Here is an 11,651-nt window from a genome sequence, read left to right as displayed (position 1 = left end):
CATATAAGATAACCGGTATAAAAGTATAAACATAATTTGAATACATGACAAGAGTAAGTAAAAAGGAATATTAGGACAGGGACGGTAGGCACGCAGGTGCGCTTATGCACGCCCCTTAAAGACCTCTTAGGAATGGGGGTGAAGTCAACAGTAGATCGTTTAAGCTTAAAGTTTTGGGGGTTTGGGGATGAAACCACAGAGTCAGGTAGTGCATTCTAGGCATTGACCACTCTGTTACTGAAGTCGTATTTCTTGCAATCGAGTTTGGAGCGGTTTACTTTAAGTTTGTCTCTATTGTGTGCTCATGTATTGTTATGGTTGAAGCTGAAGTAGTCATTGACAGGTAGGACATTGTAGCTGATGATTTTATGTACTACACTTAGGTCAGACCGAAGTCGGCGTAGTTCTAAGTTTTTGGGTTTTTTATTTGAATTTATATCCCGCCCTTCTCCGAAGACTCAGGGCGGCTTACACTGTGTCAAGCAATAGTCTTCATTCATTTGTATATTATATACAAAGTCAACTTTATTGCCCCCAAAAATCTGGGTCCTCATTTTACCTACCTTATAAAGGATGGAAGGCTGAGTCAACCTTGGGCCTGGTCGGTGGGACTTGAACTTGCAGTAATTGCAAGGAGCTGTGTTAATAACAGACTGCTTAGTCTGTTGAGCCACCAGAGGCCCATTTGTCTAAGCCCAAAATTTGAAGTCTGGTGGCATAAGGTATTACCCATATTGCAGGTAGAGGAATGGAGGTGGGATGAAATGCTCCCGGTTCGGACCGGATCACATGATCTGGTAGCGACCGTGGCCTCTGGTTTGGCGATCTGGTAGCGGTGGCGGAGTGAAGCTCCACCCACCCGCCAAGGTGTCATTACTTCCTGGTTTTAACCAGGAAGTAATGTTTTTTACCTTCTGCGTATATGCAGAAGATTTTGCGCATGTGCAGAAGGTCTGCGCACATATGTGAGGCACACGCGCACCGTGTGCACTTCCAAACCAGTAAGGAAAATAAGTAGATTTCACCCCTGAATGGAGGACTCTTCTCATAAAATATTTCTGGACTCTCTCAATTGTATTTATGTCCCATATGCAGTGCGGGTTCCAGACAGATGAGCTGTATTCGAGAATTGGTCTAGCAAATATTTTGTATGCTCTAGTTCAGCGGTCTCCAACCTTGTGACAACTTTAAGACTTGTGGACTTCAACTCCCAGAATATTCAGGTATTCTGGGAGATGAAGTCCACAAGTCTTAAAGTTGCCAAGGTTGGAGACCCCCTGCTCTAGTTAGTAGTACAATATTACCAGAGAAGAAGCTACTACGCAAAATTAGGTTAACAACTCTTAATGCCTTTTGGGCAATGTTGTTACAGTGGGCTTTGGTGCTTAGATCTTTAGAAATGAGTACTCCAAAGTCCTTGACAGAATGAGGATCGTCTACAAGGTCATGTCCATCTAATTTGTATTTTAAGTTTTTTTTTTTTGTCAATGTGCAAGACAGAGCATTTGTTGGTTGAGATTTGAAGTAGCCAATTGTTTGACCATTTTGACACATAGTCAAGGTCTTTTTGAAGGGTAGTTGCATGTCGGTAGTGTTGAATAGTTTAACAACATAATAATAATAATAAATAATAACAGAGTTGGAAGGGACCTTGGAGGCCTTCTAGTCCAACCCCCTGCCCAGGCAGGAAACCCTACACCATCTCAGACAAATGGTTATCCAACATTTTCTTAAAAAACAACATCAGTGAAGAGAACACGGTTGCTTTTAATATGATCGCAAAGGTCATTTATATAAAGCATGAAGAACATTGGACCTGAAACACTGGCACTATTAACAGGTACAGGATTTGATAGAGCACTCCCTATTTTGACCACTTGTTGTCTGTTTGACAGGAAGGTGGCTATCCATTCACGTAGGAGTCCAGAAATGCCATAGGATTTTAGTTCCAAAACTAATTTGTCATGTACCACTGAATCAAAAGCTCTACAGAAGTCTATGTAAATTGCATCTATCACTTTGCCCTGATCGAGATGGGTAGTCCATATGTTTTTGCAATGTAGTAGTTGTAGATTACAGGATAATTTTTTTCTGAAACCAAATTGCTTGTTGGAGAGTAGGTTGTTTGTCTCTAGGTGGAATGTAATAGATTGGTTAATGATTGATTCCATGACTTTGCAGGTGACGCAACATAAAGAGATTATCAACTAGGCTAGGGTCTCCCTTTTTGAAGATAGGGGTGACCCCGTGACTTGTGACCATCGGTAGGTCAAGGAGCCGGTACTGAAAGATTTTTCAAAAAAATTATGCTTAGAGGTTCTGTGATTGCAGTGGAAAGTTTTTTTTAAGAAGTATACATTGTTATGCAATTATATTATTATAATTATAAATTATAATTAAAAATTATACAAAGTATACATTGATTGACTCCGCACATTAGGGTCACCCAGTCATTGTAAGGTTGTCATTGCATCCTTGTTTTATACTCGTCACACTGGTTGTGTACCTCGGATTGACGGCCTGCTGTGTGTCCCCATCTTGGTACACTGTCATGGTGCTGCAGCAGCTATGATAGAGTCTTTAGATTCAGGCAAAGTAGAACTGGGCTCTTCGAACTTGGCAACTTTAAAGACTTGTCGACTTCAACTCCCAGAATTCCTCAGCCAGCCATTTTATACATCAGAACTAGGCTGGGTTGTTACTCTGTGTCATATAATATATGTGGGTATATGCATAATTTTGTATTTATTTATTTATTTTGTCACGTTCGTGTAGTGTGTTTTGGAGGTGGTGATCCTTTGAGAGCTGTATGCAACAAAATTTCATTTTAATGTATGCAGTGTAGTTCAAAGTGACAATAAAGTTGTTATTCTATTCTATTCTATTCTATTCTATTCTATTCTATTCTATTCTATTCTATTCTATTCTATTCTATTCTATTCTACTCTACTCTACTCTACTCTACTCTACTCTACTCTATCCTATTCTTCATCCCAATATTCTATTCTATTCTATTCTATTCTATTCTATTCTATTCTATTCTATTCTATTCTATTCTGCATTCCATTCCATTCCATTCCATTCTGCATTCTATTCTATTCTGTTCTGTTCTGTTCTGTTCTGTTCTGCTCTGCTCTACTCTACTCTACTCTATCCTATTCTTCATCCCAATATTCTATTCTATTCTATTCTATTCTATTCTATTCTATTCTATTCTATTCTATTCTATTCTATTCTATTCTATTCTATTCTGCATTCCATTCCATTCCATTCTACTCTACTCTACTCTATCTACTCTATTCTATCCTATTCTTCATCCCAATATTCTATTCTATTCTATTCTATTCTATTCTATTCTATTCTATTCTATTCTATTCTATTCTATTCTATTCTATTCTGCATTCCATTCCATTCCATTCCACTCCACTCCACTCTACTCCACTCCACTCTACTCTATTCTACTCTACTCTACTCTACTCTATCCTGATCTATTCTATTCAGGGGTGCTATTCAGCAGGTTCTAATAGGTTTTGGAGAACCGATAGCGGAAATTTTGAGTAGTTGGGAGAACCGGCAAATACCACCTCTGGCTGGCCCCAGAGTGAGGTGGGAATGGGGATTTGGCAGTATCCTTCCCCTGCCACGCCCACCAACCCACGCCTACCAAACCACACCACACCCACCAAGCCATGCCCACAGAACCGGTAGTAAAAAAAAATGAATTCCACCACTTATTCTATTTCACTCCACTCCACTCCACTCCACTCCACTCCACTCCACTCCACTGCATTCTATTCTATTCTATTCTATTCTATTCTATTCCACTCCACTCCATTCCATTCCACTCCACTCCACTCCACTCCACTCCATTCCATTCCATTCTAGCCTTGCCAACTTGGTTAAGCGGACCATCAGATTGTGGTATGTGTGAATCCACACAACCTACCACCATCAACCTGGCTGAGTCTTATTTCTCCATGGGGCTGAAATTTCACACAACCTTATCCGGAGCTGCTGAGAAATCTGGGTTAGGGATGCTGGCTGGGGAATTCTGGGAGTTGAAGTCCACAAGTCTTTAAAGTTGCCAAGTTTGGAGAGTTTCGAACTAGAATCTTAGTCTTATTTATCGAGATTTCTTGAAGGAGTGGGGTGGGAAATAGGGCTAGGTTACAGGAGTTTGAATAATTTCTTTTAGGAACCCGGATATTATAACTTCAGGTTTATAAGCCTTAAGGCCTAGAATTCCTTGATTTTCTTACTTACTGTGGTGGTATGTAGTCTGGAGTCCCAGGAGGGAGGGAGAGAGAGGCTGCATTCCGAAGGAGAAAGAGGCAATAAAATTTAGATAGTTTGGTTGTGAAAAACAGAAGCAAGAAGGCTCCCTGCCTAGCAATTCTCAGAGTACCAATACATATAGTCTCAACTTACAACCATCTCGCTTAGTGACTGTTTAAAGTTACAACAGCACTGAAAAAAAGTGGCTGATGAGAGTTTTTCACACTTACAACCATTGCAGCAACCCCAGGGTCATGAGATCAAAATTCAGCCACATGGCAGCTGCTGTGCATTTATGACGCTTGCCGTGTCCAGGATCATGTGATCACTTTTTGCGACCTTCTGACCAGCAAAGTCAATGGGGAAGCCAGATTCACTTAACATCTGTGTTATTTAATCAACCGCAGTGATTTGCTTACCGACGGGGGAAAGAAATGTTGTAAAATGGGGCAAAACTCACTTAACGACTGCCTCATGAAGATGAGATAGATAGATAGATAGATAGATAGATAGATAGATAGATAGAGATAGATAGATAGATAGATAGATAGATAGATAGATAGATAGATAGATAGATAGATAGATAGATAGATAGAGATAGATAGATAGATAGATAGATAGATAGATAGATAGATAGATAGATAGATATGATAGACAGATGATAGATGATAGACAATAGATAGATAGATAGATAGATAGATAGATAGATATGATAGACAGATGATAGATGATAGACAATAGATTGATAGATCGATAGATGGATGATAGATAGACAGATACAGTAGAGATAGGGATGGATGGATGGATAGATAGATACATATGATAGACAGATGGTAGATGATAGATAGATAGATAGATAGATAGATAGATAGATAGATAGATAGATAGATAGATAGATAGATAGATAGATAGATAGATGATAGACAGATAAAGTAGAGATAGGGAGGGAGGGAGGGAGGGATGGATAGATAGATATGATAGACAGATGGTAGATGATATAGATAGATCAATATATATAGATAGATTAGATAGATGATGGATGGATGATAGACAGACAGACAGATGCATTAGAGACAGGGATGGACGGATGGACGGATGGATGGATAATGATTCAGATGGTAGATGATAGATAGATAGATAGATAGATAGATAGATAGATAGATAGATAGATAGGGATGATGTATGTATGGATAGATAGATAGATATGATAGACAGATGGTAGATGATAGACAACAGATTGATAGATCGATAGATAGATGGATGATAGACAGATGCAGTAGAGATAGGGATGGATGGATAGATGGATGGATGGATAGATAGATAGATAGATATGATAGACAGATGGTAGATGATATAGACAGACAATAGATTGATAAATCGATAGATCGATAGAGATAGGGAGGGAGGGATGGATGGATATGATAGACAGATGGTAGATGATATAGATAGATTGATAGATCAATCAATGGATAGATAGATAGATAGATGATTGATAGATAGATAGATAGATAGATAGATAGATAGATAGATGATGGATGGATGATAGATAGACAGATGCAGTAGAGATAGGGATGGATGGATGGATGGATAGATATGATAGACAGATGGTAGATGATAGATAGATAGATAGATAGATGATGGATGGATGGATGATAGACCGACAGACAGATACAGTAGAGATAGGGAGGGAGGGATGGATGGATAGATAAATATGATAGACAGATGGTAGATGATATAGATCGATAGATTGATAGATCGATAGATGATGGATGGATGATAGACAGACAGACTGATGCAGTAGAGACAGGGATGGATGGATGGATGGATAATGATACAGATGGTAGATGATAGATTGATAGATAGATAGATAGATAGATAGATAGATAGATAGATAGATAGATAGATAGATAGATAGATAGATAGATAGATAGATAGATAGATAGATAATGGATGATAGACAGACAGATAGACAGACAGACAGAGACAGATACAGTAGAGATAGGGATGGATGGATGGATGGATGGATGGATGGATGGATGGATGGATGGAAGGAAGGAAGATACCTCTTAGAAGCCATTACAACACTGTGGTTTGCTTGTCTCTTTTCCAGAATGACCTTAACCACCCTGTTCCCTCTCCATGGGTAGTGACAATCACAGCTTCCTGGAACTCCTCAGTCCCAAGAAGGTTTTCATCCACCGGAAGCCGAGAAGCAGCAATTGGCTGGTCAGAGAAGGCAGAGCCCAGGAGCTTTATTGGTGACGAGATGGCAGGTCTACCACCACCAACACCACCCATACCGCACCCCCCATCCCCACCACCCCCTATGCCTGGCCCACATCCAGGCTACCCACCACCGGGATATCCACCCCCTTATGGAGGTTACCCACCACCAGTCCGTGTCTATGTGACGGAGACGCCGTACACCCGGGAACAGGTCCACGCGGCTGGCTGGCTGGAAGGCTGTTGCACAGCCCTCTGCTGTTGCTGGCTCTGCCGTCTCCTTGAACGTCTCATCCCTGGCCCTGCTGTTTAGGATCGCAACTATCAAAAACCCAGCTGGGCATCATCTTCTGATATGGCTTCCCAGGACTGTGATTAAACAATAAACATCTTTCTAACAGGGACGAGGACCTATGTCTATCCAATTCCGGTGTTCATTTCGTTTCGTTATTTCATGCACCAGGTTAGAAACTGTGAGACTGGCTTCTATTCCTGCCTTAGGCATGAAAGCCACCTGGGTGACTTTGGGCCAATCGCCAGGAGACGGTGAGTTCTAGTCCCACCTTAGCCATGAAAGTCAGCTGGGTGACTTTGGGCCAATCACCAGGAGACGGTGAGTTCTAATCCGTCTTAGCCATGAAAGTCAGCTGGGTGACTTTGGGCCAATCACCAGGAGACTGTGAGTTCTAATCCGTCTTAGCCATGAAAGTCAGCTGGGTGACTTTGGGCCAATCGCCAGGAGACGGTGAGTTCTAGTCCCACCTTAGCCATGAAAGTCAGCTGGGTGACTTTGGGCCAATCGCCAGGAGACGGTGAGTTCTAGTCCCACCTTAGCCATGAAAGTCAGCTGGGTGACTTTGGGCCAATCACCAGGAGACTGTGAGTTCTAGTCCCGTCTTAGCCATGAAAACCAGCTGGGTGACTTTGGGCCAATCACCAGACCCAAAGTCACCAGGTTCTAGTCGCGAAGTGTTAATACCAATTTATAATGCCTTGGTAAGGCCACACTTGGAATATTGCATTCAGTTTTGGTCACCACGATGTAAAAAAGATGTTGAGACTCTAGAAAGAGTGCAGAGAAGAGCAACCAAGATGATTAGGGGACTGGAGGCTAAAACATATGAAGAACGGTTGCAGGAACTGGGTATGTCTAGTTTAATAAAAAGAAGGACTAGGGGAGACATGATAGCAGTGTTCCAATATTTCAGGGGCTGCCACAAAGAAGAGGGAGTCGGGCTGTTCTCCAAAGCACCTGAGGGTAGAACAAGAAGCAATGGGTGGAAACTAATCAAGGAGAGAAGCAACTTAGAACTAAGGAGAAATTTCCTGACAGTTAGAACAATTAATCAGTGGAACGACTTGCCTGCAGAAGTTGTGAATGCTCCAACACTGGAAATTTTTAAGAAAATGTTGGATAACCATCTGTCTGAGATGGTGTAGGGTTTCCTGCCTGGGCAGGGGGTTGGACTAGAAGGCCTCCAAGGTCCCTTCCAACTCTGTTGTTGTTGTTGTTGTTGAAATGGTGTAGGGTTTCCTGCCTCGGCAGGGGGTTGGACTAGAAGACCTCCAAAGTCTCTTCCAACTCTGTTATTATGTTATGTTAGTCCCGTCTTAGGCATGCAAGCTAATTGGGTGACTTTGGGCCAATCACCAGAAGTTCTAGTGCTGCCTTTGGCACAAAAGCCAATGGGGTGACTTTGGGTCACTCAGCATTAGACTGTAAATTCTAGTCCCTCCTTAGGCAATGAAAGCCAATGGGCTGACTTTCAGCCAATCAGCCAGAGACAGTGAGTTCTAGTCCCGCCTTAGGCATGAAACCCAATGGGGCAGCGGTGGGTTGCTACCGGTTCACTCCAGTTCGGGCAAACAGGTAGTGGCGGCGGGAGGCTCTGCCCACCTGCCTGAACCTCATCAAACATAATCTGCGCATGCACATGCGAGCGAACTGGTAGCAAAGGTAGTTGAACCCCACCCGTGCAATGGGGTAACTTTGTGACAATCAGGAAAAAGTGAGTTCTAGTCCCACTTTAGGCATGAAAGATGGCTGGATGACTTTGGACTAGTGCCGGGGTCTCCAACCTTTGCAACTTTAAGCCTGGAGGACTTCCAGAACACAGCTCGAGTTGGAATCCCAAATTATTCCTGACAGATTATTATTATTTTTATTATTATTATGTATTAGATTTCTATACCACCCTTCTCCCGAAGGACTCAGGGCGGTGTACAGCCAAAATAAAAACAAACAATACAATATACAATTAAAACAAGAGTTAAAAAACTTATAACACAATTGGCCTAAAACTTTAAAAAACGTTTAAAATACTAAAAACCCATTAAAATTAATAATATAAATTTAAAAACCAACAAAATTTAAGCCAGCCTCGCGCGAATAAATAAATGTGTTTTCAGTTCGCGGCGGAAGGTCCGAAGGTCAGATATTTGGTGCAAACCAGGGGGAAGTTCGTTCCAGAGGGTAGGAGCTCCCACAGAGAAGGATCTTCCCCTGGGGGCCGCCAGCCGACATTGTTTGGCGGACGGCACCCTGAGAAGTCCCTCTCTGTGTGAGCGTATGGGTCGGTGGGAGGCATGGAATAACAGTAGGCGGTCCCGTAAGTATCCAGGCCCTAAGCCATGGAGCGCTTTAAAGGTAGTAACCAGAACCTTGAAATGCACCCGAAAGACCACAGGCAGCCAGTGCAGTCTGCGCAGGAGTGGTGTTACATGGGAGCTACGTGGAGCTCCCTCTATCACCCGTGCAGCTGCATTCTGGACTAGCTGAAGCCTCCGGGCGCACCTCAAGGGGAGCCCCATGTAGAGAGCATTACAATAATCCAAGCGAGAGGTAACGAGAGCATGAGTGACTGTGCACAAGGCATCCCGCACATCCGGCACAGATGCCAGAAGATTTCCATATTAGTCTGGTGTTCCTCCGCCAATACAAATAGGCCTTGAGTTACAACTGTTCATTTAGGGATTGTTCAAAATTGCAATGGCTCTTTAAAAAAGAGATTTTCTCAGCAATCATTTGATTCACCTAACAACTGCAGTGATTCGTTCAACAACCTTGGCAGAAAGATAATAAATAAATCAGGTATGACTCACTAAACAACCGCCTCGCTTAGCAGCAGAAATTCTGGTCCCCGTTGCGGTTGTAAGTTGAGGATTATTTATTGTTGTGTCTTCATAGAGCTGCATAGCCGGTTTTGAATTTAATCCTGGTTTATTCCATTCAAGTAACCAGGAAGAGTCACACAGCCTCGGAACTAGAAACTAGCAGGGTCTGTTAGACCAGGGGTCTCCAACCTTGGCAACTTTAAGCCTGGTGGACTTCAACTCCCAGAATTCCCCAGCCAGCAAAGCAAAGCTGGCTGGGGAATTCTGGGAGTTGAAGTCCACCAAGCTTAAAGTTGCCAAGGTTGGAGATCCCTGTGTTAGACCACTACGTAGATAAAGTGTGGTTATCAAATTCTGTCCACCCCAATCAAGTTAGTACACCTCAATGTTTCTCAAAGTAGTTGACTTTAAGAGGCGGGGGCTTCAATTCCCAGAATTCCCTAGCCAGCCATGACTGGCTGGGGAATTGTGGGAGGTGAAGGCCGCACTAAAAATGGCCAAGGTTAAGAACCGCCGGCATAGCCTACCAAATCAGCATGACCTCTATCTTTCTTGGGTTCTTCATAAGGGAAAATGGTGTTCAGAGGGATAAATAGATGATCCCTTCTGTTGTGACTTGTCCTCCCTCCTCTCCTCAGCTGGGCTCCTCCCGTCTCCAACCGGGCCTTTTATCAGACTCCGAGTCTGATAATGAAGATGAACGGCCTGTCAGGATTCCAGCACCACACCCCCCCAGGCCCTGGCCCCATGCCCGGAGAGGATTCCAGGAGTGAAAGGAGAAGTCCGATAAACCTCACTCATACAACGTGTGTTCCTTTGGTTCAGCCTTCAGAGCAGGAAGCCAGCCAGGTGGTGGAATTACCCGGGCCTACTCCCTCTGACCCCTCCCTTTTCCAGACACTGACAGCAGATCCAGCTGAAGACAATTCAGAGTAGGAGGACCCTCGCTTCCAGAGATCTGAGAGGTGACGCCAGCAGAAGGAGGGGTGGGGCAGGCCTGGATAAATGCTGAGTCATGGAGCCACACCCCACAGCCTATATAAAGGACCTGCTTTTGGCATTCCAACCTCGAGTCAAGCAAAGTCTTATCGAGTTTGCTGATACCGGACCCTATCGCTGAAGTCACAACTTGGACTCCTGCCTGCCCTGATAAACCTCAAAGGAGCTTGGCAAGCTGCAGAGGCTTCATTGCCAAGTTTGTTACAGACTTCCTTGACTCGTTCGTCGGAGTGGGGGTGGGACACGACACCTTCCAATAGTTATATGCTCCCCCAATGTCAACATTATTTTGTATGCAAGAATAACATTCTTCTATCTGTGCCTGAAAAACTGCAGGCCTCTTACACCGTATAACCACAAAGATCTAATTCCTCGGTAGTGCTGTGCTGTGCTACACCCTTTTTGCATTTCAAACCTGCGTCTTTGGTCTTCATCCTGCTTTGCCTCTGGTTTCATGGTTCAGTAAAAACAGAGCCTGTATTTACAAATCTGACCTTAATATGGTCGGTTGCACAGTCAGCCAGATGTTTAGATAGACCAGAATTTGAATTTGTGTCCAGCTGCTGAGCCTGGGATAGTCTGAAGTGGACATTTGAGGGGAGTTGAAGTTCTTGGTGCAGGATGTCAGCTGTTCCAAGCCAAGCTGCCTTTTGCAATTGACTGATGGGGAATCTGTCAATGCCGATGAGGTTGAAGTGGTGCTCCAGATCTTTTGGGGTTGCACCCAAGGTGCCTATAAGTAATCAAAGAGAGAAGCAACCTGAAATTAAGGAGAAACTTCCTAACGGTGAAGACAATTAACCAGTGGAACAGCTTGCCTTCAGTAATTATGGTTGCTCTACCCCTGGAGGTTTTTAAGAAGAGACAAGACCAGTGGTGAAATCTGAACCGGTTTACTACCGGTTCGGTGGCTGTGCGTGCACTTTGTGCGCCAAATGTGCGCTGCACACATGCATCACAGTCCACACCACACACCAAATGTGAGGGTAGTGCGCGGTCGGAGTTGGACTAGAAGATCTCCAAGGTCCCTTCCAACTCTG

The sequence above is a fragment of the Ahaetulla prasina genome, chromosome 1 (genome assembly GCF_028640845.1).
Source record: "Ahaetulla prasina isolate Xishuangbanna chromosome 1, ASM2864084v1, whole genome shotgun sequence".
NCBI lineage: Eukaryota > Metazoa > Chordata > Lepidosauria > Squamata > Colubridae > Ahaetulla > Ahaetulla prasina.
This window is presented reverse-complemented; position numbering follows the sequence as displayed.